Raw genomic sequence first — 16347 nt, forward strand, 5'->3', positions numbered from 1 at the left:
TTTGTGAGCACCCTATATATATATATATATATATATATATATATATATATATATATATTTATATAAACATGTGTGTGTGTGTGTGTGTGTGTGTGTGTGTGTGTGTTTATACAGAGTGCACACAAAGTCTGGCTACATAATCTACAGGATGCTTCCACAAAGTCTGGCTACATAATGTATACACCCTGTATATAAAGAGATAAATAGAGATGTGATGGATAAGATAAATAGGTAGAGAGACAGATAGATAGTTACTTTATACTATAGCTGATAAGCAGAGATAAATTCTAGTAAATTAATGAACCACGCCCACCGTTAATGCTAGGCCATATTATTTTGATCAATTTATTCAACCGTATTCATTACTTATTTTTACCAGATATTTTAATGACGTGTTTGTGTCTGTTCTTTTTTCTATTAGCATTTTGTTTTACTTCTCTGCTATTCCAGATACTAATTTTTACTTTGCTTACGCATTTTTATATTTACTCCACTACGCACATATCTATCTATATATTTATCTATCTATCTATGTAATATATAAGGCAAATACTACATGATTTCGGGAAAAGGAAATAGAGGTATTAGGATGGTCAAGTCACTCACCTGGCCTCAGCTTAATTAAAAATCTGTGGTAATAGTTGTAGTTGATGGTACAAAAGGGAGATCCAGGGAATCTGACAGAACTTAAACGAATTTGCCAAGAAGAGTGGGATAAAATTCCAGATAACATTTGTAACAATCTTGTAAGGAAGTATCGCAAAAGTTTGGAAGCTGTTATTGCGAGTAAAGGCAATAACACTCATTACTAATACCAGTGTGTGTGTGTGTTTGCTTACTTTTTGAACTTTAGATATGACATTTATGTAATTATCTAGTGAGTGCGTAATTATATATGATTTTTGATACGAGATTTCGTGTAATGAAAATTAATGAACTTTTTGTTTTGTATCGGATACTTATTGCACCCACTACACACACACACACGCACACACACACACACACACACACATATATATATATATATATATATATATATATATATATTAAAGATCAAGAAGTAAGAGTTAAGTTTACATGCCGAACGCACCTGTAAACTTAAAAAGAATATAAACAATCAAATTTATATCATATTCCTAACAACCAAACCCCCCAAAAAGTGCAATGCAACTAAAATAGGAAATAGAGCTTGACATAAAAAAAATACAATGGAAGATGGAAAATTATAATTTACAAGTATTTATTGGATACCCACAAAGAAATATTAAGATTTCCCTATCCGCATAATTTCTAAGACTACTTTTTTCATCAGAGTTTATTAGTAAATAATTATTATAGCGAAGCTATGAATTTACCGATAATAATAGACTGAACCTGCATTATATGAAAATCAATCATACATGCGAAGAAAATTATCATCAAGTGGAAAACGAAAAACAACAAATTAAAATGCAAATGAAATTTGATGCAGTGGTAAATTGTTCCGAAAGGCTAAGTGACTATAAGAGTCAACGTTCGCATAAAAATTAATCCGAGCGATGGAAATTACAAATTAAAAATGAACGTAATCGAATCACTTTGTAGAAGACAATTTACAAACGATCAAGGAATACCATTTTTTCCAAGCGTAATTTTTCCAATTATCTGCTGGTATAAGGAGCTTCGATAACCAGCTAAATTGTGCAATGGAGGCAATAAAAATCAGATTCTTGTAAATTAGTATTTAAAGATGTGAATAGTTTTATGAGTCGCCGAATCTTGCGAGATTCAGCACTCGGATAAGTTGTAGACGACGAAACACCTATCAGTGGATAATTATAGTTTAAACACAATACATATGCCACTCTCTATTTGAGGGTAGTAAATTGGTCAAAGGGAAAATTATTCCAAACTCGCATTTAGGTAAAAATGCAATTTCGTATAAATAATTTGAATAATATATATATAATTACGTTCAAGTCGCGCCATATTTTGTGATTTCTAATTTCTAATTTATTTATCCATTAATAGTATTAATGTATTATTTTAAACATTTATTTAAATACTTTTTACGTATATATATATATATATATATATATATATATATATATATATATATATATATATATATAACAAATAATGCTTCCAAAAATGTATAGCGATTAGAACATAAAGAAAGAGAAGTTAACTTCTCTCTTTACAAGTACTCAGGTTGTAAGAGGAAAGAAGAAAAAATACCACAAAATCGCTTATAAAAATAAATAAACAATCTGATATATATATATATATATATATATATATATATATATATATATATATATATATATATATATATATATGTTGTTTTGTTTTAGTTTTAGCGATATGTTTTGAATGAATTCAATTATTTACGAAAGTGCATTTTTACCTAAATGCGAGTTGGGAATAATTTTCACTTTTAACCAACTTGGTAACCCCGCATGGGGAGCGATATATATATATATATATATATATATATATATATATATATATTATTTTTAAAATGTAATTATCCACTGACACGTTTTTCGTCGTCTACAGCCACTCTGATGAGTCGTAGACGACGAAACACGTGTCAGTTGATAATTACATTTTAAAAACAATATATATATATATATGTGTGTGTGTGTGTGCGTGTGGTCTAAATGTATATATAAATATCGAGAGCAAATATAGCTTACACTGCTGTAGTTATGTGTTTACACCTGTCTGATAGAATATTTGTTTGACTGCCACCATCTTTTATCTATGGACGAGAGACCCCCCTACCACGTGTTATCCGAATGTGCTCTTTTGATTTGATAATTACCAGAAACAGGATATATATATATATATATATATATATATATATATATATATATATATATATATCGCTCGGATATATATAGAATGCCTAAAATATTCCGCATTTCCTTCTTGTGAGAATTTATCAGGCTTATATGAAGAGTTGTGATTATCTGACATTTTTATATAAAGGCATGGTATCAAATTTGCTAGTTAGTCAATCAGCTTCTTAGTTTTTTACCACGCCCATCCTAATCAGCCAATGGTCGAGCACTTACAGGACAAAGGTACAGCTTACCTCAGGTTCACCCTTTTACCAACCTCATCATAGTTTTCAGGTTAATCCACAGCGACACCCAAACCACGGCCTGAAGATGCCTTTTTTAGGCCATTATTTGACTTGCACAGTCTGCCACACATATGGACGAAAACGTTGTGTGTTGAAACTTGTTTCACATCTAACTCGGTTTTTTGATACCTCTGGTTATGGCATGTGTTTTTTGTGGTTTATGTAGGCCGCTTTTGAGAGGAGCATGCGGTTACAAGCCTCAGATTTACAACACTTCAATGGGCTAAACCGACAACTATATATATATATATATATATATATATATATATATATATATATATATATATATATATATATATATAAGCGAGATAAGACACTGATAGAATTCAGATGGAAAATCCTGATAGATATTACTTGAATAATACTTTCAAGGAGATCCTAGCCAAAAAGGAAAAGCTCAATATTTAAGAATAGAGCAATATATAAGTTTCGTGGATACATCTTAAAGTCTGAAAAAACAACAAATAGAGACATATATTCGATTTAAGAATTTATTGCTTGACAAAAGGAATATATAGAAGGGGTTATATTAATTTCCTTAATCCATGGATTTTCAACAATGGCACATATAATCAAAGGAAATGATATGCAGTTGACAATATGTTCAGCTGCGAATGGACGCTATTTTGCTTTTCAGCACAATTATTGAAAATAGTATTTCATATATATGTATGTGCGTGTGTGTGTGTGTGTGTGTGTGTGTCTGTGTCTGTGTTTATGTGTGTGTGTACTACCAGATCTCCAAGCATTGACCAGTCGTATTTTACGACCGGGTAATACCTTGAGGTCTGCTAATAAATTTCGCTTTAATATGCTATTTTGATTAATGCAGATTTCGTATTTATTATTATACTAGCGAGGGGTACCCGGCGTTTCCCGGGTGTTTGGAGGTGTGTAGGGGGATTGAAAAAAAAGTAAGTATGAGGATCGAACCCGAACCGTTTAGGCAAAGTTGTAAATCAAAGTGTGAAAAAAACGTGCGACGTTAACCATTGCCCCACCAAGAGATGCTAACGGAAACACGTTTGAATTTATTTAATTACTTGGATTTAGCAGGTGCACGTTTTAATGAGTTAATGAGGTCAAGTTTGACTGCGGGATAGTATCTATTTACTGCTGAACGCTCAGCACCCCCAAGATTTTATAGGAAAAAGACTAACCCACATGCGGCGAACGACAAATATTGAATATTTATCTTCCCGAAATCGAGCAAATTAAATAGACAGGCGAGCTTCGTTGTGAACTGTGAGATATTACGATTTATATGTGATATAAAATGTTTTAAAAAGTTGTGAAGCGAGCGACCGCTTCTCTGAAGAAAGGCCTTTTGTTGACATACAGAAAAAGCGAACACACATACATACACGCATACATTTTCGCTTTTATATATATAGATTATATTGGACCCAATATATAGTAATGGTTTAAAAATTAAAACAAAATAACTTATGCGCCACCACCGAGAATCGAAACCAAAACGTTTAGTTTACGATTTACTTTTTCTTTTTACGATAATGCCTGGACTATGAAGACATGTTTACTACCAGGCTAAAAATTAAAACATAAACCAATAATTATTATGCTGCCCATGCATATTAGTAATGCCGTCGTTTGACCATTATCTGGCGAGTTCTATTTTTTTTTCAATTTGTATACGTTTGCATTGATTTTCCCTGGCTTTAATCCAAATATAAAGATACGCATGGGTTCGAATACCCTAGATATTTTGTTTCAAATCTGTAGACTGAAAACTGACAGAAGAGTTTGGTAGGCAACATTTTTTAAACAAATATATATGCCCATACATAAATATATATAGAAAGAGGTTTTTTGTGTACTATAACCTTTTTACGTAAATATTACGCAAGTATAAATCATGTAGAATATCTGCATGAATAAAATTACACGTAATAGTTAACTAAATATGGTTTTCCTATGAGAAAACCGGCAAAAACTAATCGGGAATTAATTAAAATGGATGTTTAAAAGAATATGAAAATTCTTTCCGATATTAAATAGAATTTGCCCTGCACTTAATAAAATAATATATTTTTCATGCAAAAATTGGTTAGCCTGTGCGCGAAAAACATGTAAAACAAACAAAAAACACGAAATTCTTCTTCATCACTTTCCGTTTTTTCTCGAAAATAGCACATAAGAATCCACACTTTGATATAATTCTACACTTATTCACACCCTGGAGTGCGTTATGATTTTCGTGTGTTGTCTACCCTTATTATTGAAAAAGGAAATAATTTTTCTAGATTTTGTTTTAGTGTCTAAATGTTTGCGTATATCCAATGTATGTTATTTGAATTGTAATAGATAAAATCTGACGAAGAAAATTAGAGTAATTTTTAAGCTTTACTTTGAGGCAAAAATAACAATGCAATGTTTTGTTAGAAAGTGCACTTATATAGGCTTCAGCATTAGGTGGTGATAATTGGATCTTGATAATAATTGTAATATTTTACTTACTTATGTCATAGTTATTATAATCTGTCGAATCACAATACACACACATATGTATATATATATATATATATATATGTATAAGGAATGAAAAAATGTACCAGCGGTGGTTGACGTTATGTTTAAAGAAAAAATAGAAAAAACCGAATGAAATTATTAAAAAATCAACGTTTCGTCCTTGACTTAGAGGACATCTTCAGGATAATTTCTTTTATCACATTTTTATTTCAATTATCCTGAAGATGTCCTCTAAGTCAAGGACGAAACGTTGATTTTTTAATAATTTCATTCGGTTTTTTCTATTTTTTCTTTAAACATATATATATATATATATATATATATATATATATATATATATATATAAACAGGGTGACCCCACCAAAAAAAAAAAAACCTAAATGGAGGTCAGCAAGAACATATGCTGTAGAACGGAGAAAAAAAGGACAAATATCCTTGTGTTTTGATGTGATATTCTGAATATAATAAACTAGTTATGACCAAAGTTTCATTTCATTCGGACAAAACACTAAGAAATTAGAGTTGGGGCCCGTTTGTCTGGGTCATCCTGCATATATATATATATATATATATATATATATATATATATATACATACATATATATGTATATATATATATATATACTAGTAGATGTAATTATCGTTGACTGGCTTAAGGAAGAGTTTTCAAAAAACTTAATTGGGCCCCCACCTCTTGGTGTGAGTGAGCGATGTAACCCTGTAAAAACCTTAACCTTAACATGGTGGAGTTTTCATGGCAAATTCGATAGCTCAACACTCCAACAGTGTAATCGTGCATAGGATTCTTATTTATAAGTGACACAGCTGGGGCCCCGAACCCGTTAGTGAGGGAAAGCAATATAACCCGACAAAATCTCTTACTCTTCATGATGGGTTATCCTAACAAATTTGGTAGCCTTACGAGAAACGACATGAGCAGGCATAGAATTTCGTTTATACTTTTTCTATCACTGTATGTGCTCAGTTTAGTACAATAGTAAACGATATATGTGTGTCATGTACAGACACACACACACACAGATGTTGAGCTTTATTATATAGATATATTGAATTTTACTCAATGACTTTTTTGTAACCGGATGGAACTGCATATATCTATTTCTTATCTATTAACTAGGATTGTATACCTCGTGCTGTTGCAAATTTTCACTAGCGCTTACGAATAAAACATATACCACATAATCTTTCTTACTTACAAAAGTGAAGGTAATGTTTGGGAATAGAGAGTATAAAAATAGGGAAGATACTGTACAAAACGCCGAAAGGAAGAGACATTGCGTAGGAGAATGGTTTCATTATAACAGAAAAGATACAATACTACCATCCACTTAACCATCCACCCGAAACATCGAGAAGTTAATGTTTGTGAGGATGGTATCATATGTAAAAAATAGATAACATTTTATTTTCGTTATCTAAAAGAAGAGAGGAAAATGTATGAAAGAATAGGATTACGACAGCAGAATGAGGAAATACATACTACACCCCACCCCCCGTAATAAAAGAAGGTGCAATTTATGTGAAGACGATCTTATAGCGATAGAACGGATACTGCGCTACCCCCAAACCGATATGTAGTAGGGGTAATTGCTGAGACAATTGTCTCATGACAACAGAACATACACTACACTATCCTCACATATGGAGGTTTTCTTGCAATTGCACGGCATAATAACTCTGATGGGTTTATTTAGTGCTGAATGAAGTTATTTTGGAAAAAAAAAATTTTATGCTTAAAGTTCGTTTTATATTTTAATATTTATTTATGATATTTGGTTTAGCTGCTTTTGTTTTATGGCATATAAACCACGTTTTGGGAATCCAATAATTTTGAAAACCTATGTATACTTAAAATTCTTTATATATGTAAATATTTGTCTCGATGTTGTTTATGTTTTACGGCATACCAACCTGTTTTCATATATTCAAACATTTGTTCATGGTATTTGGGTGGATTTTTAGAAGAAAATTATTGTTTGTTTTTGACTTTGCAGAACATGATTGAGTTTTTAAAAAGGATGAGAGACAAACATTTACATTTCTTGTTTTCTTATCAGGAAGCCAGTATCTACGGACTGGCGTACAAGCACACATAATTGGTAATGCCTTAAAAGATGCTATGACATTCTACACTGCCATCCTAAATTGGACAAGGAATAAAAGTTATACTATAGTTTCAGTTTCAGATAGATTCACATTCTCATTCTTAATTTCTCTAGATTGACGCTGTAGGACCTTTAATTTACGTAAGTGTATCAGAGTTTCAAAATTATAAATTATTCGATCGGGTGATCCTATTTATTTAATAGGAGCATATAAGGAGGTAACATACTACGAACATTAAATTAGTATATAGTAAAAGCTAATATACTGTACGTAGTATTTTACCACTTTGTATCCATTTTTCCCCTTAATAGACTCTCCCGATCATCGAAGTAAAAAAAAAAAATAGCATAAAATAAAACGATGTTGCTTTTGGGTCGTACGTGGAACAAAAATATACCTTTTGTTCTTCTGGCTAGAATCCAAGGGTATTATCTGTTCTGTCTAAAGACGGTATAATGATATCATGGGATTGTCGTTCGCCTCTAGTGTCCATACAATGATATATGCCACAGACTCCGTTTAGGATATTGGTTATAATCAGTAATAAAACATATTCTGACACTGCACTAAGCAGATTACTTAGATAAATACTTTTTATAGTTTTAACACAATAATATCGTGGGGATCTCCATTCACGTTGAATGTCCACAGAATGCCAACAGCAATATATTAGCTATAAAATATTTCTACAGGTCCCGCTAGTACGAACGAAGTGTCTTCAAGAAGTTTCCATACTTTTCATGAACGCATTGTCTAGACACCTGAAAATTTAGTATGTTATTGCTATACATCTTACGAGTTGACTGACCAACTTTTATGATTTCAGATCTAAATGAACAGCTGTAGCAGGAATTGGAATACACACTACCAAAGGCTGATTGTCACAGCTGGTAAATTTCAAAAATGCAATCTGGTCGTGGGGACATTTTACAAGAACGATATGCAATAAAATTTCTGTTTTAAACTTGAAAAATGACACAGAAACGTATGAAATGCTTCAAACTGTTTTTGTGCGATCTTGTATGAATCGCGCATCAGTTTCTGAGTTGCATAGATCCAAAGAAGGCAAGCGCCCTGTGAAAAATGATAAGAGGAGCTGTGGGAGGAGTAAGGAAGTCAGAAATTCAGAGTTGATTGGCCAAATAAAGAATTTCATGGATAAGGAACGCCATGTGTCTATAAAGACAATAAGTGCACAGTTTGATGTCACTGTGGGAAGTGTATACACACTTATTCGCGAGGATTTGAAGAAGCGTAAGATTTGCGTGAAGTTTGGTCCAAGCCTGCTCCATTTTGTCACAGACTATTTGACCAAGATCAGCATCACGGCACTTTCTAACCTTTTCTATAATCAAGACCTAGCCCTTCTGTGACTTTTGGTAATCCTTTAAGCACAAGAAACACCTTAGCGGCCGTTGTTATGAGACATTTGAAGAGATGAAAGTAACCCTGACGAGGGTCATTAGCACAGTCACACAAGAGGCGCCTTCCATGGAGCCTTTCTAAAATTGTTGGAACGGTACACCACGTGTCTTTTAGCCGGAGGAGATTACTTTGAAGGTGACTAGGGGTTCATGTACGTGTTATTAATAAAAGTGCACACACGAAAATGTCTGGAAACTTATTTAAGGCACCTTGTATAAATATACAAATAAATAAAATTTGACATTTATTAGAGATTGGCTTATGTTTTTTTTGTCACAATAAATGTAGATATTCCATAAAAGAATTATTATATTAAATCTAGGGTCTTAATTATGAAGGTATTAAGCTTATCCAAATACCAGCTATTAACTTGCCAACACACAAGCTGCAATGCAGAATGCAACTCGTCCTTTCAGATGACCGTATCTTTCAGTCGCCCCTTTTCTACTCTCTCCGTTTTCCATTTCCTCTCTTTCTTAGCCGGTCTATGTTATTCCCAATAGAAACGATATCGCCGATTCCGTCCAACACAGACCAGCAAATGAAATCTCGACGTGACCTCTCCTGCCCTCGCCGGACCTTCGAGTTCTTTTCTACCTTTCTGCCTTTCTGCTCAATCCTGTTTCCGACTGAATGGGTCTTTTCTGTAAATCGCCAGTATCCACCGGGAATTCTTATTACCAACTTAATCCTGGTGGAAGAGCACGACCATCACCGCATACATCCCGATGGGTTTGACTGGACTGGCTACCTAGGTCAACATCAGTGCCAGCAAGCATTAATGTCATCGTTTTAGGCTGTCATTTCGCTAATTCTTTGGCTTTTATTTTGCCTAGCGATCTGATTTCGAATGTGGCATACGGGATTTGGCAAACAAAGAGAATATTCTCAGTGCACCTCAATCGCTGTAAGCAAAGAATGTATATATATATATATATATATATATATATATATATATATATACAGTGGGTGCAATAAGTATTCGATACAAAACAAAAAGTTCATTAATTTTTATTACACGAAATCTCGTATCAAAAATCATATAAATAAACAATTCATGTATAAACATATATATATATATGTAAACATATATAAATATTTAAACATAGGTATATATATATATATAAACATATATATATATATGTATATATATATATATATATATATATATATATATATATATATGAATGCGTGTGGAATGTTAGTGAGAGAGAACTCCAGCAGAGTACTCGATTACTACGCAAATTTAAAACATAACACCGTTATATCTTTCAAATATGTGTTAAAAAAGATCATAACAACATCGGTACCGTCAGTCTCAAATCCTTTAAAGGGGAATAATATCTAGTCAGGTATATCCAACTCGTGACAGTCGCTGTTCATATTTTTCGCCCCAAAATGGAATCTCACGCGATGTGTTGTAGTCTGAGTTGTACTATATACAAAATTTGAAACCGACGATATCGATATATTCGTCTACGAATATATGCATATCTATGCCCTTATATATATATATATATATATATATATATATATGTGTGTATATATATACATATATATATATATATGTATGTATATATATGTATGTATGTATGTATGTATGTATGTGTGCGTGGTAATTTATTAAACAAAGGCTAAGTCTGATGATGTCTTACGGAAATGAAACGCGTACCTGTGTTAAGCTTAATGACTCGATTGTCATACATTGAACACTGATTAGTGTATATATATATATATATATATATATATATATATATATATATATTTAAATAAGGGAGTAGTCACCAACAATGTGTATTTTTAACATTATTTTCTTATTCCGTGTCTTGGTTTTTCATTGAGAATTATGTTTGGATCATTGTAATAATGTTTTTAAGTCATTGAAATCGTTTTTACGCGCGTTTCAGACGGTCTGTGATGCGTCCTCGTCAGAAATTATTTTCAAATGTGTTGGAGATGTAAAAATGGCGATTTTCGTAGTTAATTTGAAGTGTTTCCAAGGGGTGGAGGCTTGTAAGTGTTTATTATTCATTGGTATGCTCAATTTTTTTTGCTCTTTTATTGGGCTTGTCCAGGGGAACGTTGACCTGGCTGTAGTCCCTATCTCTTTCTGCTAATGTTTTTTTTTTCCTTTAGGGTGGGGTAGGGTGTGTGTGTGTTTATGTGTGTGTGTGCGCGTGTGTGTGCGTGTGTGTGTTTGCTTTTATTGGTTTGGGAATGTGTATATTGTTTTATAGTATTTGGGGGTTATTTGCTTCCTTAGGAAGGCGGCTGTGGTCTGAGGTCGTTACTAATGTGTATGTGTGGGGAGGGGGGACTGGCTCTTCTGAAATAAGGATAGGGGTGCTTTCATTCTATTTTGATATTTATTTTTTGGATTCTTGGATTTTAGTATTGTGATTTTTCGTTATAGTCTTTTCGGTATTCCTTATATTATGTTTGTTTAGAAAGAGGGGTGTATTGAAAATAGGGGATTTTTTAATGTTTCTATTTATTTGTCTCCCCATGTGGGTATGGCCAGACCCAGGATCGGTTCCTAGTGTAGGGAAGATTTTGTTCCCCAGAGGGGGGTAATTGGAGGGGGTATAGGTATGGGAGGGGATGATAGAAGGGATGATAGTCGTTTCAGTCATGAGGGGGTTCTCCTCCACTGACTGAGGATGGAGCGAGGTGTTGGAACAGATATTATACTATGGTTCTAGGTGTCTCCTAGTGTTGTTGGTTTCGAGGTTAAGTAGGGTTGGTATTGTTCAGTGTGTTGTATTAGAGATAGGGGTGTTATGTCTGTGTGTGGTTGTATGCGCGCACGTGTGTGTTTTAATGTGTCGGTTCTGATTTATGTGTGGGTGTGTATATGTGTATGTGTATGGGTGTGCATGCGAGTGTACCTTGCATTTCATGTTTTTGTGTGATGGTCTTAGGTTCTGTTCGGTTCAGGAGTGAATCTGGTGATGAAGTTTTTTTCTGTGTAAGTAAATAAAAATAAGTGTCTGTTTGGAAGATTGGCATTATTTTGAAGCTGTTTCCACTGCATGTGTGTACGTGTTTTGAAACATAGAGGTGTCTGTTATCTGCAATTTTGATGTTGCTCTTATGTAAGGCCACTCTACTGCTGAAAGTTTTGGTGGCGCCTATGTAGGATTTGTTGCATGTTGTGCATCTTAGTGCGTATACTACATTTCTGGAGGTGCAATTTAGATTCTTTTTTATTTTGAATGTTTCTGCTGGGTTTTTGAATGTGTATGTGTTACCTTCTATTATTATGTCACATACTCCACATCGCGGTTTTTTGCATTTTGTAACTCCTTTTGTAGTATGTGGGACGAGTTTTGAGGAATTTAGGATGTGTTTTAAGGTTTTGGGTTGGCGTTTGCTTTTTATTATTTTTGTTGTTTTAAGTATGTTGTTTAGTTTGTCGTTCTGATTGAGGAGGATATATATATATATATATATATATATATAGGCTGGCCAAAAAATAGTGACATACTATTAAAGTTATTCGAATTTTAAAATTTGTCACTACTACTGGGCTGCCCTGTATATAAATATATTATATAATACCGTACTTTGGGGTACTTGCGCCAAAAAAAAAGTGCTCTTTATATCCGTGGTTGGCAAAAGATCACTTTTAGCTAGCTAGTCACTTACTCCGGACTTGGCGTAATTACCCCGGACTTGGCGCAATTGCCCTAAAGTACGGTATATCTCTTTATTATATAATTTTAGCTATGTTTATGTGTTTGAATATTTTTTAATTTATTAAACCATCATTTTGAATTTTAAGTCATACTGTTAGATATAAGGAGTTTCAATGCTCTCATTGCAAGTTTAATTTCATGAAAACGGAATAAAAGAGGGGAGATATTTCCTGAAAACCCATTTTGTGAAACTTCACTAATAGGTATGAGAGATATTAAATAATGTATATTCCTAAATTTTAAGTATTTCGGGTATTGCTAAAAGAGATATAAACTTAAATTCTTATTTGAAAATGAAAATAAATAACATAACGATTTGCTTAAATTACTTATTGCTTCATAATTACCTAATTATAAAAATATATCTGAGCAATCAGATGTGACTTTTTACGAGAGATTTCTAGTCCATCACTGCCTGATTTGATTTTTTTAAGAAATAAAGAGAAATATAGACCTGTGTTTCCAAAATGGAAATGATTACCTAATTAGTTTAGAATTTGGCCGAGTGCATGCAAAAATATGAATATATATATATATATATATATATATGTATATATATATATATATATATATATATATATTTAATTAAAACAATCGGTTTATTAACTTAGTTTATTACAAGTTGTTTCAATAGACGGGGTGAATAGTACTCGACCATATCTTCAGATGGTTTCAGTAAACAAAAACAAAAAAATCTCAAGATATGGACGGGTAATCATTATCTCGTCTATTGACACAACTTGTAATGAATTAACTTAATACACCCAACGTTGAAATAATAATAAAACACACACACAAATATATATATATATATATATATATATATATATATATATATATATATATATCAAAAAGTATATATATATATGTTTATATATAGAGATAAAATATGTGTGTGTATATATATATATATATATATATATATATCAAAAAGTTATATTCCAAAATTCATGATGTTGACCATCTTATAATTTATTCCTTTAAGTCAGTCGACTTATACAATTCTAATAATATAAGTCAACTGAATTAAAGGAATAAATTATAAGATGGTCAACATCATGAATTTTGGAATATAACTTTTTGTCATATTCTCTATATTGCTCTGTAATTACATTGAGATTATTAAATAAGGACTGATATATATTTAAGAAAATATATTTCTACAGAAATATATATATATATATATATATATATGAATATAGATATATGAATATATATGTATATATATATATATATATATGGGGTGTGTATAGGTATGTGTATGTATATCTCCAGATATATATGCATCTGTATTTTATATGTATTATTATATATGTATTTATACGTATATACATATTTATACAAATATATATACTAGAAAACTGCCCGTCGTTAGACAGTAGTAGAATAAGCTATATTATTTTATTTTATTCCTGCAGATATTGTGTTGTTTATATCAAGTAAAATCCTTCCTTGTTATTGTATTGTACTCGATATGTATGGGTGATTTCGAAAAGTAAAAAAAAAAGGAATGGCTTGGGTGTCATTGGCAAGAATCAAAACCAAAACATAAAACTCTCAAGCCTGATCATTAGGGTTTTGACAACAGAATATTCTTCTCATACTTTTGACTCTCAAGTATATATCCGACAGAGTAAGACACAGTCAATCAACCGAGAACCATATCAGTTTATATAAGGGCGTATAAGATATTAACGGATATATACTCAAGAGTAAAAGCAATGAAAAGAATATGCTGTTGTCATAGCCACACTGATAACTAAGACTGAGACACGCCAATAAACATATAAATAGTTGAAAAAAAAGTTTTTTTTTTTTTTTTACTTATGAATGCAGATTTGTTCGTGCAAACAAATTTATTTGACTACTCTTGCCAAATGCCAACTATTTTATTTTTAATTTTTAGCTCCTGTCAAAATTTTTGACGGGTAAAAACTGAATCAAAATGTTTGCTATAAAATTTCAACTGCATGGGCCAAATATTCAGAACGGAGTGTGGAAGTCTATCTATCTATCTATCTATCTATCTATCTATCTATCTATCTCTCTCTCTCTCCCTCTCTCTCTCTCTCTATATATATATATATATATATATATATATTATATCTATAAAAGTGAACGTGTCTGTCTGTCTGTCTGTGTGTATGTGTGTCTGTGTGTCTGTCTGTCTGTGTACATTTCCCTACGCAATAACTCTGTCAATTTTTAGTCAATAGACTCGAAATTTGAAATACCGGGTACTGAGATTAGCGAAAATCGATGTGACGCGTGTCAGCCAGAAATTTGGCTGTTAAGGGGTCAAATTCAAACAATTTGACCTTTAAGAACTCTACCAAACTCCTCCGACAATTTTGGGTCTAGACACTTAAAATTTTAGATATAGGTTCCTTGAACCTGGCTCTAATTTAATAAAGTGATTTGAGCCCGTAACAATAAATTTTAAGGAGTCATAATAGGGGTCAAAGTTTTAAAAAATTAACCATTTTTTTTGCTTTTTTTGCTTTTTTTGCACAGCATACACCTCCAAACACCCGAGCAACGCCGGGCACCTCTGCTAGTATATATATATATATATATATATATATATATATATATATATATATATATATATATATATATATATATAAATGTGTGTGTATGTGTGTGTGACTTTTCGCACGCAGACTAACAAGATTACACGCACATACGCATATATATGTATATATACACATATATATGTATATACACATATAGATGTGTATATGTACATATATATGTGCATATATATATATACATATTTGTGTGTAATTATGTGTGTACACTTGTTTGTGTGTATGCGAATAGTTTCGCATACTCATATATAGGTATATACACACATATATATGCGTGTGTGTATATGTGTATGTGACCTTGTTAGTGTGTGTGCGAAAAGTCTCTTCCACACTTCTCTCTGAATATTTGGTCCATGCAGTCGAAGACTTTTTGTGTGTGTGTGTATATATATATATATATATATATATATATATATATATATATATATATATATATATATATATATGAACAAATGATTAATAAAACATGTTAAAAGACATCTTGAAAAAGAGTTAAAAACATATTTAATTTTAAAAAAGGAAGCACAAGATAAGTGGATATTCTTTAATCCGCGGAGTTTCGAAGATATATATCGATCAATTTTTTAAAATTTGAACCCTTTTATGACCCCTTAACATTTATTGTTTGTGGCTAAAATCCAGTTATTAAGTTAGGTCCATCTCCAAGGAACCTATATATAAAATGTCAAGTTATTAGATTCAAAATTGGCGCAGGAATTTGGTAGACTTTTCAAAGGTCAAATCGTTGAACTTGGTGCCCTTAACAGCGGAATTTCTGTCCGGAGACGAATTACAAAGGTTTTCACCAATCTCAGTACCCTGTTTCTCAAATTTCGAGTCTGTAGACTTTAAATTGACAGAGTTATTACGTAGGGAAATGTACACA

Source organism: Euprymna scolopes, chromosome 7, assembly GCF_053919585.1.
Source record: "Euprymna scolopes isolate OS-2025 chromosome 7, ASM5391958v1, whole genome shotgun sequence".
NCBI lineage: Eukaryota > Metazoa > Mollusca > Cephalopoda > Sepiida > Sepiolidae > Euprymna > Euprymna scolopes.